Raw genomic sequence first — 21,496 nt, forward strand, 5'->3', positions numbered from 1 at the left:
GGGATCAGATAGGATCTGTGCCACTGTGACAGAATGCTCTGTTATACAGATAGCTAGAATCTCAGCCATAAAGCAGGACAGGACTGCTGCTTACAATGGGGGGGGGGGGGGGGGGGATAGGATCTGTGCCACTGTGACGGAATGCTCTGTTATACAGATAGCTAGAATCTCAGCCATAAAGCAGGGCAGGACTGCTGCTTACAATGGGGGGATCAGATAGGATCTGTGCCACTGTGACGGAATGCTCTGTTATACAGATAGCTAGAATCTCAGCCATAAAGCAGGGCAGGACTGCTGCTTACAATGGGGGGGGGGATCAGATAGGATCTGTGCCACTGTGACAGAATGCTCTGTTATACAGATAGCTAGAATCTCAGCCATAAAGCTGTACATAATTGTTGCTCTGTGACGCTTGCCTATGCTAATTAAATGAACCTTTCTTTCTAACTCTAGTTTATTTATAACATTTTAATGTCTCTCTTTAATCTTTTTGTATTTTATCCCCATCACATTTTTGTTGTTGTTCCACTAAAACACTCCATTGGCAGCTTAGGGTTAACAGGCCGACCCGGCTGGGCCTGCACCTGAGTCCAGTCAGCAAATTTTTGGTTTCCTGAACGCACATGGATGCAGACAGATAGGATGTGGCAACCCGGGGAATCCAAAGCCAGGAGAAGAGCCGCATTCATGGCGGAGGAAAAGCAACAAATGAGCGCACTCAGCGTCAAACAGGAAACCAGTTGCACGAGGGGCACAGGGTTACCCATAAACATGCCGGCAAAGGGCCTACAGGTGCCATGATAAAGTGCTTTACAAGCAAAGACTCATTAGTGGCTTTCCTGTTCCTGTCTGATAGCTCTGGGATCTGCTCGCTTGTGATCATTTTCTGGGCCCTTGTTATTCAGCAGGTAGGAAAATCATTTATTTCAACCTCCCACAAGGGATTCAGTGCTTCCCTACATTAAAATAGAGCAGGGCAACAACATCCCAGTGTCAAAATGGAGAGCTGGTTTGCATTGCATGATATTTATATATTGTATCCATAATAGTGGTTTGCATGTGCTGCCTTTGCTAGGCTTTCTCACTTTTTTTATTACTTGTGTTTTTTTCAGGATTTCACTTTTTGTTTGGGAACTGTCAAGTTTGACATTTTAGCAGTTATCTCGTTGCAAGGGTTTAAGTTACCTTAGCAACCAGGGAGTGGTTTGAATGAAAAACTGGTAAATGAATAGAAAAGGACCTGAATAGAAAAATAATTAATAAAAGTAACAATAACAATAAAACCAGAGCCTCACAGAGCAATAGTTTTTTTTGGCTGCCGGGGTCAGTGACCCCCATTTGAAAGCTGGAAAGAGTCAGTAGAAGAAGGTAACTAATTAAAAAATTAAAAGGTGGACAACAAGGGTCAGGTCATGGAGTTGCACTTGCGCCTCTCAGATGCCTATATAGAGAGTAAGTATGGCCCTGCTAGGGGCAAGTGCGAGACTACAAAGGGCCACAAATTCATGACCGAGAGCTAATCTGTCTGTGTATGGGGTGCTCAGACAGATCAGGTCCAGATCAGGGTCGGACTGAGCCGCCGGGACACTGGGAAAAATCACCAGCGGCCCAAACCCGGCCCTTGCAGGCACTCCCCTGCCCGACCGTTCCTCTATTGACACGTTAAATTTACGTACACTCAGGGGATGATGTTGGGTGGGGGCCTGCAGGGCCCTGGTCCACCTATCCATTAGGGAGGTTAAAAATCCAGTAAGGCAAGGACCGCATTGGTTCATCCTCATCCCAACAGCCTGCATTCCTGTCATTTGATCCAATTATTTGGCCCAAGGCCCAAACAATTGGATCAGCCTGGTATCACCCACTTCAAGCATATCAGGGAAAGATCTGCATGTTTTGCCTTAACCCCTTGTGTCCTTTGCAGCGGTGTAACTGGAGCACCGTTGGGTGCAAATTGCATTGGGGCTGGTAAAAAGTGCAAAATAACCTTGCCCCTTGCCCAATTTTTTTGTCAGTGAGCATTAAAGTGTTCCTGGCATTTTCAGAAGTCATTTAAGACAAGTTCTCCCTAAAATATTGTTTCCAGGCCAATGAGAAACATGTATTTTTTTTTTCCATTTTGACCACAGAATACCTTTAAATATTTCAGAACTTGGAGCTTTAGAGAAATGTCACCTCAGATAGGGAGAAGCAGAAGAGAGAGCAGACAGGCTTGTAAGAAATCCCCCGGTGGCAGGAGTGGGATATCTGAGAACCTGTTTCCACTAGGGCACATTTTTATAATTACACGGAAAGGTCAGCTACATGGAGATGTGTGTGTGAGCTACTAGAACTTTCACTTTACGGGGGAACTGACTGAAAGGCTCTTGTGGGTGTTCAGTAAAATAATCTTTTGATATTATTATTGTGGGAGAAATGACATTAAAATTGTAACCTCACAGAGCAATAGTTCTTGGCTGCTGGGGTCGGTGACCCCCATTTGAAAAGTGTAAAGGGGCCTGAAAAAGAAGGCAATAGTAATTAAAAATGAAGACAAATTGAAAAGTTGCTGTTATATGATAATATTTACTTGGCATTTAGGGTATATTTATATACTGTTTTGTACCTTTTGTAGAAAGGTTTTAAAACTTTGGATTATCTGATTAAAATGTAGTCTGTGGGAGATGACCTTCCTGTAATTTGGAGCTTTCTGAATAATGGGTTTCTGGATAACTGATCCCATACCTGTATTACCATTTTAGCCATCAGGTATGTTACAAAAGAATTTCTACTACAGGGAAAGTATCAGCCTTATGTTAGAGAGTGAAAATCCACCTGCCCTTCAAAATGAGAACATCTGTAAGAAAAATCGGCAAACCGACCTGCTGCATTTTTACATCTTCTCTACCCCCACAGAACTATAATAAGGCTACAATTTACCCTTAAGGTGGCCATACACACTAAGATCCAATCGCTTGACGAGGCCGCCAAGTGAGTGGGTCTTCTCCCGATATCCCCAGCTACGGGTGGGCGATATCGGGCTAATACAGGCTAATTCGATCGTTTGGCCCTGGGGCCAAATGATCGAATTATAATGACGGGCATAGGTAAAGTCGGTCCGGGAACTGAATCAACGAGCTGATGCAGTCCCCGATCCGACTAGATTTTCTAACCTGCCCGATCGAGATCTGGATGCTTTCAGGCCAGATATCGGTCAGGCAGGCCCGTCGGTAGTGCCCATACACAGGCCAATTAGCTGCCGAACCGGTCTAAGGGACCCATATCGGCAGCTGGAATCGGCCCATGTATGGGGACTTATAGATCCACTCGCTTGGCGAGGCCGCCAAGCGAGTCTTCTACCGATATCCCCAGCTACGGGTGGGCGATATCGGGCTAATACAGGCCAATCCGGTCATTTGGCCCTGGGGCCAAACAATCAAATTAGAATGACGGGTATAGGCAGAGTTGGTTCCGACTATTCCGAATTTTTAAACCTGCCCGATCGATATCTGGCCAATTTCAGGCCAGATATTAGTCGGGCAGGCCCATCGTTAGTGCCCATACACTGGCCAATAAACGGACGAGTTTGTCTAAGGGACCGATATCGGCAGCTAGAATCCGCCTTTAAACTAAGGAAAATCTGGCAGAAAACTCCAACAAGACATCAGGGATACTTCTTTATATTTAGTATGTAGTATCTACAAGGCCGGCAGCTACATTGTGATCATTTGCCCATCTGCGTACCCTTGTGGCGCTTTATAAATAAAGTTATACATACATACATCTCTCATATTCTTCGGGGTGGGGCACTTATTGATTTCTTGGTACCTTCATATAAGCTAGGCACAGTTTCTACTGCAGCTAAGAACTCTGATTATTTCTTTATTACAAAGCCTTAGAATGCTTTGGTTGTGACCTATGGATTTACAGAGCTTCTACTTCAGCAAAGGACTCTGGGTAAAAAAAAAAGTTTCATTTTTCTACTGAGTCTTCTCTGCAGCTTGGAATCGAGGGTAATGATTAGTGTGGGAGAACAGTATCATTGGTCCTTTTCTTTTGTATGTACAAGTCTCCACTGACCAGCATTCTGGAGGCTATAATTCATTATCCAAATAGCTCATTATACCTGTGTATCCCCCCTGGCCTGTGTGCAGAGTATTGGAATAACAAGCTAGTTTGTGAATACAGTTAGTTTGTACTATTTTAGCTCATCAGTGATGCTGATGGGCAGAGACAGCTGCAGCCTCTCTCTATTAAGCGCCCGCTTCTCTTTCATGCACTGCCAAGAGTATGGTCTCCTCACACCCCATCCCTTATACAGCGACTCCAAATACCTGAGGGGGCACTCTCCTCTCACTCACACCCCTCTGTATCGACGACAGCTGCTCTTCTCCCCTCTGTCCATAATCCATTAGCAAGTTCGCCAAGCCCCCAAGGCCTGCCTGCATAGAGAAAAAAATATAAATTTATTCTGTATTCCACCAATCATTTAATATTCCACTAAGACAAATGGCATTTGCACGCCCGGAATATTTATTTTTTGTGAATATGGTTTGAAAGTAAGAATCACTGTGGCATTTGCTATGGTTGCAAACCTTCAATCTTTTGTTATTGCAGCCAATTCCAATAATGACTGAAGTCACCAGACGTCATCAATAAAATTTGTTATAAGCATATTTTTTCCACAGAAGAAGTACAGGTATAGGACCCGTTATGCAGAATGCTCGGGACCAAGAGTATTCCGGATTAGGGGTCTTTCTGTAATTTGGATCTCCATACCTTAAGTCTACAAAAAAATCAATGAACCATTAATTAAACCCAATAGTATTGTTTTGCCCCCAATAAGGGGTAATTATATCTTTAGATGGGATCAAGTACAGGTACTGTTTTATTATTACAGAGAAAAGGGAATCATTTAACCATGAAATAAACCCAATAGGGCTGTTCTGCCCCCAATAAGGGGTAATTATATCTTAGTTGGGATCAAGTACAGGTACTGTTTTATTATTACAGAGAAAAGGGAATCATTTAACCATTAAATAAACCCAATAGGGCTGTTCTGCCCCCAATAAGGGGTAATTATATCTTAGTTGGGATCAAGTACAGGAACTGTTTTATTATTACAGAGAAAAGGGAATCATTTAACCATGAAATAAACCCAATAGGGCTGTTCTGCCCCAATAAGGGGCAATTATATCTTAGTTGGGATCAAGTACAGGAACTGTTTTATTATTACAGAGAAAAGGGAATCATTTAACCATGAAATAAACCCAATAGGGCTGTTCTGCCCCCAATAAGGGGTAATTATATCTTAGTTGGGATCAAGTACAGGAACTGTTTTATTATTACAGAGAAAAGGGAATCATTTAACCATTAAATAAACCCAATAGGGCTGTTCTGCCCCCAATAAGGGGTAATTATATCTTAGTTGGGATCAAGTACAGGTACTGTTTTATTATTACAGAGAAAAGGGAATCATTTAACCATGAAATAAACCCAATAGGGCTGTTCTGCCCCAATAAGGGGCAATTATATCTTAGTTGGGATCAAGTACAGGTACTGTTTTATTATTACAGAGAAAAGGGAATCATTTAACCATTAAATAAACCCAATAGGGCTGTTCTGCCCCCAATAAGGGGTAATTATATCTTAGTTGGGATCAAGTACAGGTACTGTTTTATTATTACAGAGAAAAGGGAATCATTTAACCATTAAATAAACCCAATAGGGCTGTTCTGCCCCCAATAAGGGGTAATTATATCTTAGTTGGGATCAAGTACAGGTACTGTTTTATTATTACAGAGAAAAGGGAATCATTTAACCATTAAATAAACCCAATAGGGCTGTTCTGCCCCCAATAAGACGTAATTATATTTTAGTTGTTTTATTATTACAGGGAAAAAGGTAATCAGTTTTAAAATTCTGAATTATTTGATTAAAATGGAGTCTATGGGAGACAGGCTTTCTGTAATTTGGAGCTTTCTGGATAATGGGTTTTCAGATAAGGTATCCCATATCTGTAGTAACAAGAACAACTTATGTGAGCTTTCTGCTATGTGTGCTGCCCCCTAGTAATCAAAGTACAGGAGTAATCTGCTTGTTAGGAATAATTTTACCTCAGTTTCCCTGAGGTTAAAAAATGGCGGGAACCTGTACTGTCCCATGTGACCGGTAGGGTCATGTGACTCTCATTCCACTCTAGAGTGGATCTAGATATATCTCTTAGATCCCCCTAGGCCTCAGTTCAAGATTATGGTGTTGTGCAAAGGTTTTTGTACATTTCTCTATGACTAAAGATGGCATTAAAGTAAGATAAAGTAAAAAGCCCACCTTTATATACAGTTATTTTGTCCCATTCCCAAGAAACAGGTTAAAAATGAATATTTGTCAGCAAATGTTATAAAACTGCTCCATAATTTAAAAAAATGATTTCCACCTATTTTTTCCCTGTCAGGCACAAAAATGCCTTTATGGTTTCTGTGAGGTGAATTTCTTTCCTCTTGGCTCAGCAACGCTGTTGTATTTAATTGTACCTCTGCCTGACCTCGATCCACGCTCACCGCACCGTAACCATTTATATAATACCCAGGGCTCTGTCGGTAATTCTAGTGGTTACGTTGGGGTTGCAATGTTTGCTGACACCTCTTGGATCACTTGTTTGAGTTTATACAAGGCCCCGTATTCACGCCGTTCCCTAAGCCTTGTGTACTTCCCAGTGTTACATGCCTTCACTCCTCGCGCCAAATATTCAAGCCTCAATTTCCTTCATTTCTGTCATTAATTAGAGCAAAAACTGGCAAAATGCTGTGCCAGATATTTCTATTTAGTTTCTGGCCCAGGAATTGAGGCTGCCTCTGGGACACTTTCAGGCTACCGCTTTCTGTGACTACCTCGTATAGTGTTAAAGCAATAGGCCACAGTATGATTGCCAGAATTACCCCCACCCACATGGTTTGCTGCTCGGTGGATGCTGCCCTCCATTACAGCCAGATTATTTTGACCATAAGGGCAGTGACACACGGGGGGAATTATTCGCACCATGACAAATCTCCGTTGTAGCGGGTGACTAATCTCCCTGTAATGCCATCCACCCGGCTTGAATGTAAATCGTCGGTGTGATGGCAAATGTGGCGCCGTGATTTGCCGAAGTTTCCTCCCAAGGCAGCTTCAGCAAATCCCGGCACCGCGAATGCCATCCCACAGACAATTTACATTCTAGCCGGTTGGATGGCATTGCAGAGAGAATAGTCACCCGCTACAACGGAGATTTGTCGTGGTGCGAATAATCCCCCCCGTGTGTCACTGCCCTTATGGTCAAATAATCTGGCTGTAATGGAGGGCAGCATCCACCGAGCAGCAAACCATGGGGGTGTAAGGGGGAGATAAGTAGCCTGCGACACAGGAGATTTGTTGCGTCACAACTAATCTCCCCATGTACCCCTGCCTTAAGAGCAGAGGGGCTGTTTTCTCCATGGGAGTATTTTGTTAGTAGAGAACTAGTGATGAACGAATTTTTTTTGCCAGGCGTTGATTTGCAGTGAAATTCTGCATTTCGCCATTGGTGATTTTTTTCTGTGAAACTCGGCATGTAGCCGTGGGAAAACTTTGGCAAGACAAAAAAGTCGCCACAAAAAAACACCCATTGACTTCAATAAATTAGAAGTAAAAAAAACGCCTATTAACTTTAATGCATTTGGAGTAAGAAAAACGCTTGCGTGTCACATGATATCACTGAATCAGTGAGGGCAAAACCCCCCTAGATATGGGGAACCCCTCATATAAACTACTTGTTACAGGCCCCTCCCACTTGCCCATCATTCTGTGTGTGTGTGTGTCACATGGTATCACTGAATCAGTGAGGGCAAAACCCCCCTAGATATGGGGAACCCCTCATATAAACTACTTGTTACAGGCCCCTCCCACTTGCCCATCATTCTGTGTGTGTGTCACATGGTATCACTGAATCAGTGAGGGCAAAACCCACCTAGATATGGGGAACCCCTCATATAAACTACTTGTTACAGGCCCCTCCCACTTGCCCATCATTCTGTGTGTGTGTCACATGGTATCAGGGCCGCCATCAGGGGGGCACAGGGGGGACTGTTGTCCCGGGCCCGGCCGATTGTTGCTTTAAAGGGGGCCCGGCCGTGATACAGCTTTTAAGCACGGGCCCCCTTTAAAGAATTACGGGCCCTTGGGTCATTGGTGGTCAGCGGGTAATTCAATTGGCTGGGCCCCGTGCGTACTGACGTCACAAGTACGCACGGGGCCCAGCCAATTGAATTACCCGCTGACCACGGGCGCAACCTTATAAAAACTGCAGCGGCGAGCCGGTGGGCATAAGAAGAGGATACAGGCGGCGGCGGAGGAGGAGGAGGAGGAGGATGTAGAAGGCGGGTGCTGGGGAGAGCAGGGAGAGCCACAGGACATGCCTCAGGAGGATGTTAGGGGGGAGGATGTTAGGGGGGAGGATGTTAGGGGGGAGGATGTTAGGGGGGGCTGGAGGATGTTGGGGACGACGCTGGGGGAAGCTGGAGGATGGTAAGGGGGGCTGGAGGATGCTGGGGGAAATTGGATGATGGTAGGTGGGGCTGGAGGATGCTGGGGTAGGATGGTAGGTGGGGCTGGAGCATGCTGGGGAGGATGCTGGAGGATGTTGGGAAGGACGCTGGGGTAGTGATGGGTGAAAAGTTTCACCAGGCATGGATTCGGGGCGAATTTCCGCGTTTCGCCATTGGCAGATTGTTTCGCAAAACGGATGAAAAATTTCGCCGCGAAAAAATTCGGCGCACGTCCAAAAATTGTCGCTGGCGTCAAAAATGAATAGTCGCGGGCGACAAAATAATAGCCGCGCGCGACAAAATAATAGCCGCGCGCGACGAAACAATAGCCGCGCGCGACGAAACAATAGCCGCGCGCGACGAAACAATAGCCGCGCGCGACAAAACAATAGCCGCGCGCGACAAATTTTTTTGTTGCACGACATTTTCGCCGCTTAGCGAATTTTTCGCCGTTTCGCGATATTTTGAAAGATTCGCGAATTTTTCGGCGAAGCAAAACGGAACAGATTCGCTCATCACTACGCTGGGGGAAGCTGGAGGATGGTAAGGGGGGCTGGAGGATGCTGATGAGGGCTCTGGAGGAAGCTGGAGGATGCTGGGAGGGAGCTGGAGGATTTTGTGGAGGATGCTAGGGGGCAACTGGAGGATGCTGCAGCGGGGAGCGGGCCATAGTATGAGGATGCTGGGGGAGGACCAGCAATGTTTTAGGGGGCCCTCGGCTGGCTAGCAATGTTTTAGGGGGTCTCTACCCTGGCTACCAATGTTTTAGGGGGGCCCTGGCTACCAGTGTTTTAGGGGGCCCTGGCTACCAATGTCTCTGTGCCCTTTGTACTGATGGGAGGGGCCATTGGGGAGGCGTGTGGGGCGTGGGAACCCAGAAAATTCTGCTCTGAGGGGCCCCATGATTTCTGATGGCAGCCCTGCATGGTATCACTGAATCAGTGAGGGCAAAACCCACCTAGATATGGGGAACCCCTCATATAAACTACTTGTTACAGGCCCCTCCCACTTACCCATCATTCTGTGTGTGTCACATGGTATCACTGAATCAGTGAGGGCAAAACCCACCTAGATATGGGGAACCCCTCATATAAACTACTTGTTACAGGCCCCTCCCACTTACCCATCATTCTGTGTGTGTCACATGGTATCACTGAATCAGTGAGGGCAAAACCCACCTAGATATGGGGAACCCCTCATATAAACTACTTGTTACAGGCCCCTCCCACTTACCCATCATTCTGTGTGTCACATGGTATCACTGAATCAGTGAGGGCAAAACCCACCTAGATATGGGGAACCCCTCATATAAACTACTTGTTACAGGCCCCTCCCACTTACCCATCATTCTGTGTGTGTGTCACATGGTATCACTGAATCAGTGAGGGCAAAACCCACCTAGATATGGGGAACCCCTCATATAAACTACTTGTTACAGGCCCCTCCCACTTACCTATCATTCTGTGTGTGTCACATGGTATCACTGAATCAGTGAGGGCAAAACCCACCTAGATATGGGGAACCCCTCATATAAACTACTTGTTACAGGCCCCTCCCACTTACCCATCATTCTGTGTGTGTGTCACATGGTATCACTGAATCAGTGAGGGCAAAACCCACCTAGATATGGGGAACCCCTCATATAAACTACTTGTTACAGGCCCCTCCCACTTACCCATCATTCTGTGTGTGTCACATGGTATCACTGAATCAGTGAGGGCAAAACCCACCTAGATATGGGGAACCCCTCATATAAACTACTTGTTACAGGCCCCTCCCACTTACAGCCATCACTCTGTGTATATGTGTCACAGGGTTGGCAGGTTTTCTGCCAAATTGGGCTACTAATTTAAAGCCCAGGTGTGTTTTAAAAGTACAAACCCACCAAGGTGGAAATTTGGGCTAGTTTTTGGAGCCTTGGCAGGTTTCTAGCTTTGAAACCTGCCAAGGTTTCTTTGAAATTAGCTTTGAATTAGCTTTGAAGTTTTTTTCCTTTGACATGCCTTTCCCAGTGCATGCTGGGTAATGTAGTTTATACCTTACTATTAGCCTACAGGTAAGCTTAATATAAAACTACAATACCCAGCATGCAATTATAGACAGAAGCTGCCTTTTCTATTCCTCTGTACTGAACCTGAAGTAGCAAAACTATTATAGCATATTGGGCTATTTTTGGGCTACTTTCAAAGTGGCTTTTGGCTAGTTTTGGGCTGGTTTCAGAACTGACTTTGGCTGGTTTGGGAAAATAAATCTGGCAAAACCGACAATAGATATGAGGAACACCTCAGGAGTTAGTGATATTTGCAGAGCAGTAAATGAGGCAAGATTAGAGAGAGGGATTTTTCTCCCCTCTCAGCATTAATTGAAGTGATTTTTGTGCTGGGTAACTCCTCACACCTCTTTTGCTGCCTCAGTGCCTTCGTGCAGACGAGGGAAAGAGAGAGCCGGGGAGAGCGCAAGGAAAAAAACGACTTCATTAATTAAAGGCGAGATGCTGAGACAGAACTTCACCTCGCTTCCTGCGCAGTCCCCAACCGCTTGTCGGAAAGGAAATATCTCTCTGATTCTGCTAGCGGTTAGGGGGTTGATTGCCTTGGTAGTTCTCCTTGGGGGGGGGAGCTGATAATTTGCCCCCCATATAGGCACTTGTTAATAAAAAGGGGGGGTTACCAGCTTATTACAGTAGAACTTCTTATGTTAACCCTTTAGTAACCAGAGAGCCCCCCCCCCGGAACACTACTGCCTTTGAAGTGTTGAACCGTGAGCCCCAATATCACAGTATTCTCATAATGAGCGTTTAATTGTGCGAGTACAGAAGTGTTTCTGCTACACATCCTTCCTCCCACATTGCAGCAACACTATATATATATATATATATTTAGGTTTATGTATAAATACATAATGCTGGGGGCTGAGCATCATTCGTGTGTGTGGGGGGGGAGGCTGTTTTATAATCAGTTTGCAGATTTCTTCTGTAATTATTCTGGAAATAGACAGTTCTTGTTCTTCTCCTGCAGTTCAACAACAGCTGGAGAGTTAAATGACTGCGCCAGTTGTGACTTTTGTGTCTACAGCACAAGTGTGGGGGGGTCTGTTATATAGAAGGCCTGGGACTTGGGGGTTTCCAGAGAACTAGTTTGGAGCCTGCACTCTGGGCACCGTAAACAATAGTTCTTTTTTCAGAAATAGACCCCCATTGAGTCCTGTGCCCTTTGCACCCTGTTCACATGGTGGGGCACATGGAAATTTGTCTCTAACTAGTGCAAACAGGGCAATAGTCCTTTCTAAACTAGTGATGCAGCCCCTTCCATAAGGGTGGCATCATCAGGGCCACAGCCTGGGCATATTGGGCAAGCCAGGTCACTCACTCATCAAGTGTATGCCACATATGGTTGCCACCGGGCCAGGATTTTACTGGTCTAACTGATAAAATAGTAGCCAAGGCTGGGGTCAGTATTTCAGATTTAATGTACTTGCTGGTAAATTTGTAGTCCCTAGTCCAGGGGTGGCCAAAACCTCGATCGTGGTCCACCAGTCGATTTCTGGTGGACCGCGTCGAAGCCGGGAAATGCGGAAGTCGGCGGTTCCACACTTTTATTGGGTATGCGTATGTACCCTGAGAGGGGCCAAAACTCGACCGCGGGGGGAAAAAGTCTGGGCACCCCTGCCCTAGTCATTTGGCCCCCGTTCTGCCAATAATCCACCCAATTCCTTGTTCCACCTCTATCCTCCTGACACCTTTATAACCCTGCCTACTTACCGAATCTCCACCCACTTTCATCACTGCCACGCCCTTTTTACAATGTTTATCCACCCTCCTTTATGTCCTTTATGCCCTCGCCTGCTCCTTTGTGCAGGTCTGGACTGAAATTCAATATAGGTCCTGGCATTTCAGGTACCAAGAGCCTGAAACAGACCCCTAAAGATCTTAAACAGCCGCCCTGACATTTTCCAGAATCAGCAGATTGCCAGTATAGACCTGGCCTCAGGCCCGGATTTGTGGAGAGGCCACAAAGGCCCGGGCCTAGGGCGGCAGAAACTTGGGGGTGGCATGCCGCCCCGCCGCACCAAAATTTTTAAATTTGTGTTCCCATACAGAGCAATGGGGACTTCTCCCCACTGCTCCGTATGCTAGTTTGGCCTACGGCGCATGGCCGCTTGGATCCCCAACCCCTACCGCCCGCCCCCGCTGTTCGCGCATGCGCACGCACCCCTAAACACCCCCCCTTTGCGCATGCGCACTCCCGCTGTTCACGCATGTGCACTGGGGGGGGGGGGGGGGGCGTGCGACCGGGGGCGGCCTCGGGCCGGCCGGTTTTGAAATCCGGCCCTGCCTGGCCTAGGGTCGGCCTGGGTGGTGCAGGGCCCAACGTGGTCCCCACCACCCCCGGCCCTCGTCATCCAACCCCCCAGTGTTGGACTGAGATGCCAGGGGCCCACCAGAAAACCTTGGACCATGGGCCCTCTCCCTAAACTATTATTCCTCATTTAATCTCTTTATTATCCTAGTCTCTTTGTTCCACTTGTTCTCATACAGGAATAGGGAATGACTATGAAGCAGGCCACCGGAAGTTATCCTGATGGGATAGTTAGAAGCAAGAGGGCCCACTGACACCTGGGCCCACCGGGAGTTTTCCTGGTATCCTGGTGGGCCAGTTCAACACTGACCTGGCCAAAAGGTGGAAACACTATTGCCCCATCATGGCCACCAGCACTGGGAATGGCTTCCAGTGCAGAGGGCACAGCACTCAGCGGGGCCTATTTCTAAATTAATACTCTGTTAGACTACACATCTGGTGGGCAAAGCAAGTTCTCCAGGATTGATGGCTTCAAGGCTACTACTAGCCCAATAGAGTTGCTTTGCCACCAACATGGATCGATGTAAACTGCTGTCAATTTACTTAAGTGCAATAATGCCTAGCTCTAGAGATAACACAGGAAAATGCCAATTTATCACAACGTAATTATGGATTTTTAGGTGACCACACTCAGTGTCCATTAGTGAAGAAGAATGGTTAATATATTTATTAGTTAATTAGTATAAAATATAAATGATTAAAAGCTGCCATTACTTGTCCATTAGCCCTTACTGCACGTTAATAAATATGAAGCTATTACATAAGTGAAATATTTATAACCAGTCGTCTTTGTGTTGTGTGTGTGTGTGGGGGGTCTTCTACACCTCTGTGTATAGGCCTACGGCATGTGTAGGATGAAAGGTCTGTAATTTCTTCTCATGTTAGGACCCTCCCCAAATTACAAAGGCAAATCACTTTCATTTGCCGTAAGTGGAAAGTAGCTCTGCAGGCTTTGGTGCACCTTTAATTTGAGCATGGAGATGTGTCAGATTAAGGCAGGAGATATGATCTTGTATTTCGAGGCAAAGCCGCCCAGGAATCGGAGAAGAGATTTCACAGAGCGTCTTTTATCTGCAGTCACTTTTAATGAGCTCCCTCTCTATCTCTGCTGTCCACAGGAGGCCTCCCCTCCACTTAAGTCTCTCTCTTACCTTCCCCTGGTTCAGAAGAATTAACTCCTCCGTAGCTTGTAGGTATTTAACGTCCTCCTCCAGTCTAATCAAAGACAAAGCACTACTCTTCTATAGTATTTTGTGTAGCTGTCAGTTTTATCATTGTGTGCTGAGGCATGGGCTTTTAGACAGTCCTACCTGTTTCCCATAACAGTTTCATGGGCCTATGAACAGGCCTACCTATTTCTCATAGCTGTGGCATGGGCTTTTAGACAGTCCTACCTGTTACTCATGACTGTTTTATAGGCTTACAGATAGTCCTAACTGTTCCTCACACTGGAGCAAGGGCTTCTAGACAGATGTCACTTTTCTTCATACTGACAGCATGGTCATCAAGATAGGGATATCTGATCATCATACTGGTGGCTCAGTTTGTAGTCAGGCCTATAGGGTCCTCAAACCAGTGGCAAGGGCTTCTAAACAGGCCTACCTATTCCTCAAAGCTGTGGCATGGACCTTTAGATGGCCTGCTTATTCCTCATACTGGTGCCACAGGTTTCTAGATAGGCCTACCTGTTCCTCATACAAGTGGCATTGGCTTCTATACACGCCTACTTTTTTCCTCACACAGGTTGTACTGACTTCTAGACACTGCTCCTCATACAGGCAGGATGGGCTTCCATACAGGTCTATTTTCCTCATACTGGTGGCACAAACTTCTAGACAAGCCTATATCTTCCTCATACTGGTGGCATAGGCTTCTAGACATGCCTACATGTTCCTTATACCAGTAGCATTGACTTCTAGACAGGGCTATCTTTTTCCGCACGCAGGTCACACTTACACCTGTTCCTCATACAGTTGGCATGGTCCTCTAGACAGCCTACCTGCTCCTCAAACTGGTGGCATAGGCTTCTAGACATGCATACCTTTTCACTATACTAGTGGAATTGGCATCTAGACAGACCTACTTTTTCCTCACACAGGTCGCCCTGACTTCCAGACAAGTCTACCTGTTCCTCACACAGCTGGCAAGGGCTTCTAGACAGGTCTAGCTGTTACTCATACAGGTGACAGGGGCTTCTAAATGGGTTGACCTGTTCTTAAAGTGATACTGACGCCAGAAATGAAACCTTTTTTACATCTATCATAACATTGTCTTTGCATGAGCTTTATAATTTTGCCAAAAAAGTATTTCCTGATGCTTTTCCATTTCTTATCTGATCCACAATGTTCTTCTATGAGGGGGCGGCCATATTTGTGCAGCAGTAGGCTGTTAGCATTAGAAGCTATAACTGACAAGCTGAGAAGGGACAGTCAGGTTGGCAAAACAGTCAGGTTTAGGAACTTCAAGCAACAATTGCATACAAAACCAGCCCTAACAGTGAAAAAAGATCAACATGACCTATAGGTAACTTTTTATGTAGATTCATAATTTGAAAAGTCATTTTTTTGTGTCAGTATCACTTTAATACAGGTGGTAGGGGCTTCTAGACAGGTCTATCTGTTCCTCATACCAGTGGCTTTAGCTTCTAGACAGGCCTACTTTTTTCCTCACACAGGTCACACTGACTTCTAGACAAGCCTACCTGGTCCTCGTAAAGTTGGCATGGTCTTCTAGACAGGCTTACTTTTTCCTAAATATGGTGGCATGGAATTCTAGACAGGGCTACCTGTTCCTTATACTAGTGGCATTGGTGTCTAGACAGGCCTACTTTTTTCCTCACACAGGTTGCACTGAATTCTAGACAAGCCTACTTGTTCCTCACATAGGTGGCAGAGGCTTCTAGACAGGCCTAAGTAATTATAATTAAAAAAAGAATACACTCCTTTATAAATACAGACTAACGCTGAAAATAACACCATATATTTAGACCTGGTGTAACCCACTGAAGTCTTTTATACAATTTTGCAAGCAGTATTTGTTTATCCCTTTCTGTTCTCTGGTTCCAACCCTTGAAGCAATATTATCGGTAGTCAGTTCTCCTCCAGGTCTATTCGTTTTTATTGAATGTATATTGAAAAGTTGCAAAAACCGTTTTTGGGTGGGGGTCTCCTTTTGATTTAATTTTTTGCTGATAATGTAGAATAAGTGCACATGTTCCGCACAAAAGGCCCAGACGCCAAATTCATTGTTACAAATAAAAGCCCAGAGGAAATATGACGAGGAGAATGAATGTACAGTATCCCGAGTAGGATTACAGAGTCCCGGGGACAGCTGCTTCGGAACAAGAATGATCCAGCCTGAACCAGAACAGGTGGGCGCAGTACGGGAGTCATTACGGTCAGCAACATGAGGCCTTGTGTTTCGCTACTAACAGATAATCTAGGCCATAAGTCTATGCACCTAGTCATTTGCTCTTTCCCTTGAGACCCCATCATAAGAGGGGCCCCAATGAGGAATACAATAAGTACTGAAGACCATGTTCAGCAAGGAATATACACCAAGGATGATTTTCTACCCGTGGCTGTTCTTCAACTAAAGAATCCATATATGGAATTATGCCTATATTTGTATGTATAGAGATATTTCCATGCAATTCCTATCTATGTATCTCTACATAGTTCTAGTTCTGAAGCCATTTTGGACTAAGATAGATGATATTCAGGTCTTGAGTACAGAAACCTTATAGTTCCCTTATGGAGGAACAGGAAGCCCTGTCTTGAATCCCATTCCACCTGTATAAGGAACGGGTAGACCTTTCCGGAGGGCCATGCCACCTGTACGGCCTACCAATCACTGAACATCTAGCCATCAGTAGTACCTTCCTGGGGCCGCTTGTCAGAGCTCACCCTAGAATCACCTTTCACCCATTCTGCTCCTCTAGACTTGGTACAGTGGAACTTTGGACTATAGATTCGGGTCTAGGGAGTACAGAAACCTTATAGTTTCCTTATGAAGACACTATTTATGGCATCATTTCAGTATTAGCCTATATTTATAAAGGTGTGTATTCTTTTTGTCAATTATTAGTACTTTATAACATGCTGTACTACAGGTATAAGGAACAAGCAGGCCTGTCTAGAAGCCCTTGCCACCTGTATGAAGAACAGGTGGGCTTGTCTAGAGGTCCTTGCCACCTGTATGAAGAACAGGTAGGCTTGTCTAGAGGCCCATGCCACCTGTATGAAGAACAGGTAGGCTTGTCTAGAGGCCCATGCCACCTGTATGAAGAACAGGTAGGCTTGTCTAGAGGCCCATGCCACCTGTATAAAGAACAGGTAGGCTTGTCTAGAGGCCCATGCCACCTGTATGAAGAACAGGTAGGCTTGTCTAGAGGCCCATGCCACCTGTATAAAGAACAGGTAGGCTTGTCTAGAACAGAAACCTTATAGTTCCCTTGTCGAGATAGCATGGTTAGTTAACCTGGTTTTACAAGTTTTGGACCACACTCCCCCATCAGCTAAAATAGCAGGCAAAATTGTTTTGTTTTTATTTTATTTGGACAGTTGGCCATGAAATTGCATGCTGATCCTGAATGTGGATTCCTTGCTTACAGTAGCCTTTACCACCTCTGCTGGAATTCCACTCCATAAGCACACAAACCTTTAAGCAAATGTGTACCCTCTACTGGCTCCCCCCCATTCCCGATAAGGCTTGAGAGGAGAGCTCTTGACGTGGCACCTTCTGGTCCCTCACACACAAGTGGCACAGGGGAGGTGTATGCCTTAAACACAGGGGGCTTCTCTGCGGGAGCAGGAGAGAGGGAGAGGTAATCATGGCACATTGTCATTAGCCGCGGCTGAAGGAGAGGCATCATTAGCCGCCTATTGTAGAGATACCTTCATTATTCTATCAGCCCTGCTCCTGCAATCACGGGCAAACACCACAGGAATCGGCTCTCCCAGCACAGAGGAACCAGCAGTCGCCATTAGGAATGGCAAATCCTATCCCACTGAAATCCTATCCCTTCTGAAAGTGGCACAAATGGCCAGTGATGGGCAGGCCCGGTGGGGCTTCACCAGGAGAACCTAGGCAGAGGATACAATAATCTCATTATTATTATTAGAAATTCCCTTATTCCTTCTCCCTGTCAGACTCTCTTTATGTATTTTTCTCCGTCTCCCCTCTTCTATTTGCTCCAAATGTCTAGTTTTTCCTTTTCTCCACTTCTGTTCATATGGTCTCCTTTTCATTTGTAACTCAAGGGCAGAGCAGCCATAAGAGGGTTTCTACTTTATAGGGCTCCATCAATCCTAAAGTCTTTAGGGCTAATTTTGGGGCAGATTTATTAGATTTTCACAGGGTTGGATTGGGGCATGGTGCTGGCCCAGGGGCCCTCTCACCCCCAGGGACCCCTGCTGCCCGTCCAACCCCCTCCTCTGAATGCACATACATTTCACTGTACTTCAGAGATCGGGGCAGGGCGGTCAGACGCAGGGAAAACGCGGGTCGGGATTGGGTCAGGATCGGCAGGGAATTCCAGGGTTTTTTCCCACCAGTCCAACCCTGCCAAAGAAAAATTCACCCACTTTCTATTTATTCTTATGTGATTTTTAAAAGCGTATTTATCAGATGGTAAAATCTAACTTTAACCCATTGTTAAATACAATTAAAGTTTTCTGATGTGAGTTTTGTTCTCACAAATTTCAATAAATCTTGCCCACATACACAGTCCCGGTTTTTATAGCGCATTCCGCTGTCCCGGATAGTTCAATGAATGTCCCGCATTTCCGTTATAGATTGCGGGATGCGCTGGTTGTAGCCGGCCACTCCGGCTTCTTCTGCGGCTCTGCTTCTTGTGCGGCGGCGACAGGCCCTTTTATAGGGTTGCACCCCGTGCATACATGTGACGTCAATACGCATGGGGCACAACCTTATTAAAGGGCCTGTCGCCACTGCAGAAGAAGGAGCATCTATGGGGGCTACTGTGTATGGGGGCTACTGTGTATGGGGGCTACTGTGTATGGGGGCACTTACTATGGAGGGTTGGTGTCTATGGGGGCACTGTGTATGGGGGATACTGTCTATGGGGGCTATTGGGGCACATTCTATGGGCGCATTGTGTATGGGGGCACTGTGTATGGGGGCTACTGTCTATGGGGGGGCTCTGTGTATTGGGGGTACTGTCTATTGGGGTTATTGTTTTCCTTAAGTAATACAGTATGAGGGTATAGCACATTTTGTGTATGATCCTGCCATTTCAACTATATAAAAGGAGTATTTTTTTGGGGGGAAAAAATGGGGTGTGGTAATGGGGGCGTGGCCACAAAAGTGGTGGCCCATAAGAGTTAGACTAGTAATTGATGGTGATTCATTGGCCCCTACTCCTACTTATACAGGGCCCTAAAATGCTTAATGGGGTGGTCATGCTCAGGAGTACAACACACTGTGATTGGGCAGAAGGTCCAACTGCAATGGCCAAGGGTAAGGTAAGGCTAGAGTTGCCACCTGGCTGTTATTTCTCTGTTATAGCTGGTAAAATACCAGCCAGAGTCAATATTACAAATTTACCAGCAATGTAGCTGCATGTAAATTTGTAATAACTTGTCCTCCACCCCAGCCTGCCTCTGATACGACCCCCAACCTACCTCAGTTCCACTCTACCAGCACCATTTCTAGTCTGCCCTGCTCACTATTTCCCCTTATATAAGGCCCACCAAAGTCATGCCCGCCCCCATTTAGATCATAGCTCCGCCCCTGACTTTACAGACCCACCCCCCTCATGGACCTACCCCTGCTCTGCACCCAACCCAGTTTTTTGCCAAAAAAGGTTGAATACTGAACTGAATCCTCCATTCAGTGCATCTCTAGTGGCAACCCTAGGTAAGGTAGGAGGGACATTTGCAAAGCCCTTGGACAGAAGTGCTAGAGAACTAATGGGTGCAAAAGCGAGCCCCTTAATACTCATCCAAAGAACAATGCCGCCTGAGGTTTGGGTGCACTCTGCACCTTGTGATCGATATGGAGCACGTTAGGGGGTGAGCGGTGATGCCTATATGCGTCCCACTTTTTATATGTGCAGTACTGACTGTATTTATGGAGTGGAATTCCAGCAGAGGTTCTAAAGATTACTGTTAACCTGACCCTATGGTTTTTGGGGTGTAGGAGTAGATTGTAAGCTCTTTTGGGCAGGGCTCTCTTCACCTCTTGTATCGGTTACTGATTGCTTTATATGTTACTCTGTATGCCCAATGTATGTAACCCACTTATTGTACAGCGCTGCGGGATATGTTGGCGCTTTATAAATAAATGTTAATAATAATACTGTAGATTGTAAGCTCTTTTGGGCAGGGCTCTCTTCCCCTCCTGTATCGGTTATTGATTGCTTTATATGTTACTCTGTATGCCCAATGTATGGAACCCACTTATTGTACAGCGCTGCGGGATATGTTGGCGCTTTATAAATAAATGTTAATAATAATACTGTAGATTGTAAGCTCTTTTGGGCAGGGCTCTCTTCCCCTCCTGTATCGGTTATTGATTGCTTTATATGTTACTCTGTATGCCCAATGTATGTAACCCACTTATTGTACAGCGCTGCGGGATATGTTGGCGCTTTATAAATAAATGTTAATAATAATAATACTGTAGATTGTAAGCTCTTTTGGGCAGGGCTCTCTTCCCCTCCTGTATCGGTTATTGATTGCTTTATGTTACTCTGTATGCCCAATGTATGGAACCCACTTATTGTACAGCGCTGCGGGATATGTTGGCGCTTTATAAATAAATGTTAATAATAATAATAATGTAGATTGTAAGCTCTTTTGGGCAGGGCTCTCTTCCCCTCCTGTATCGGTTATTGATTGCTTTATATGTTACTCTGTATGTCCAATGTATGGAACCCACTTATTGTACAGCGCTGCAGGGTATGTTGGCGCTTTATAAATAAATGTTAATAATAATAATAATACTGTAGATTGTAAGCTCTTTTGGGCAGGGCTCTCTTCACCTCTTGTATCGGTTATTGATTGCTTTATATGTACTCTGTATGTCCAATGTATGGAACCCACTTATTGTACAGCGCTGCAGGGTATGTTGGCGCTTTATAAATAAATGTTAATAATAATAATAATAATGTAGAGTGTAAGCTCTTTTGGGCAGGGCTCCCTTCCCCTCCTGTATCGGTTACTGATTGCTTTATATGTTACTCTGTATGCCCAATGTATGTAACCCACTTATTGTACAGTGCTGCGGAATATGTTGGAGCTTTATAAATAAATGTTAATAATAGGAGGAAACTGGAGAATGAGACCATACAAACATCTTCTGCCTTGGTGTGAACCCAGGTCCCCAGTGCATCAGTACTATCACTATTAGCACCTTGGGGGGTCTACCCAGTGGGCCCTGCACCCTCCAGTCTGACCCTATTTATAAGTGCCCCTAGTTCTTTCCCATATAAGTTGCAATCACATAGGTGTGAGGACATTGGGACGAGGGGCAGAGCAGGAGCGGGAGCCCCCCAGCAGCTCTGGAAATTAATTGTAGGATTTACTCCGTCTTTCTCTCATTTCCAGCATATTGATTTAATCCCCGGCGGTTTCACAG

At 45.5% G+C, this 21,496-nt stretch overlaps 1 long non-coding RNA gene across 1 annotated transcript in view; it reads left to right on the forward strand.

Annotated features, from left to right (window-relative positions):
• The first annotated feature begins 576 nt into the window (after positions 1-576).
• Positions 577-21,496, forward strand: part of LOC116406759 — a 63,510-nt gene continuing 42,590 nt past the window's right edge. Inside the window, exon 1 of the long non-coding RNA XR_004219800.1 lies at positions 577-908. This is a non-coding gene — a long non-coding RNA (uncharacterized LOC116406759). The remainder of the gene's footprint in view (positions 909-21,496) is intronic.

This window comes from Xenopus tropicalis, chromosome 8 (assembly GCF_000004195.4).
Source record: "Xenopus tropicalis strain Nigerian chromosome 8, UCB_Xtro_10.0, whole genome shotgun sequence".
In the NCBI taxonomy this organism is placed as follows: Eukaryota; Metazoa; Chordata; class Amphibia; order Anura; family Pipidae; genus Xenopus; species Xenopus tropicalis.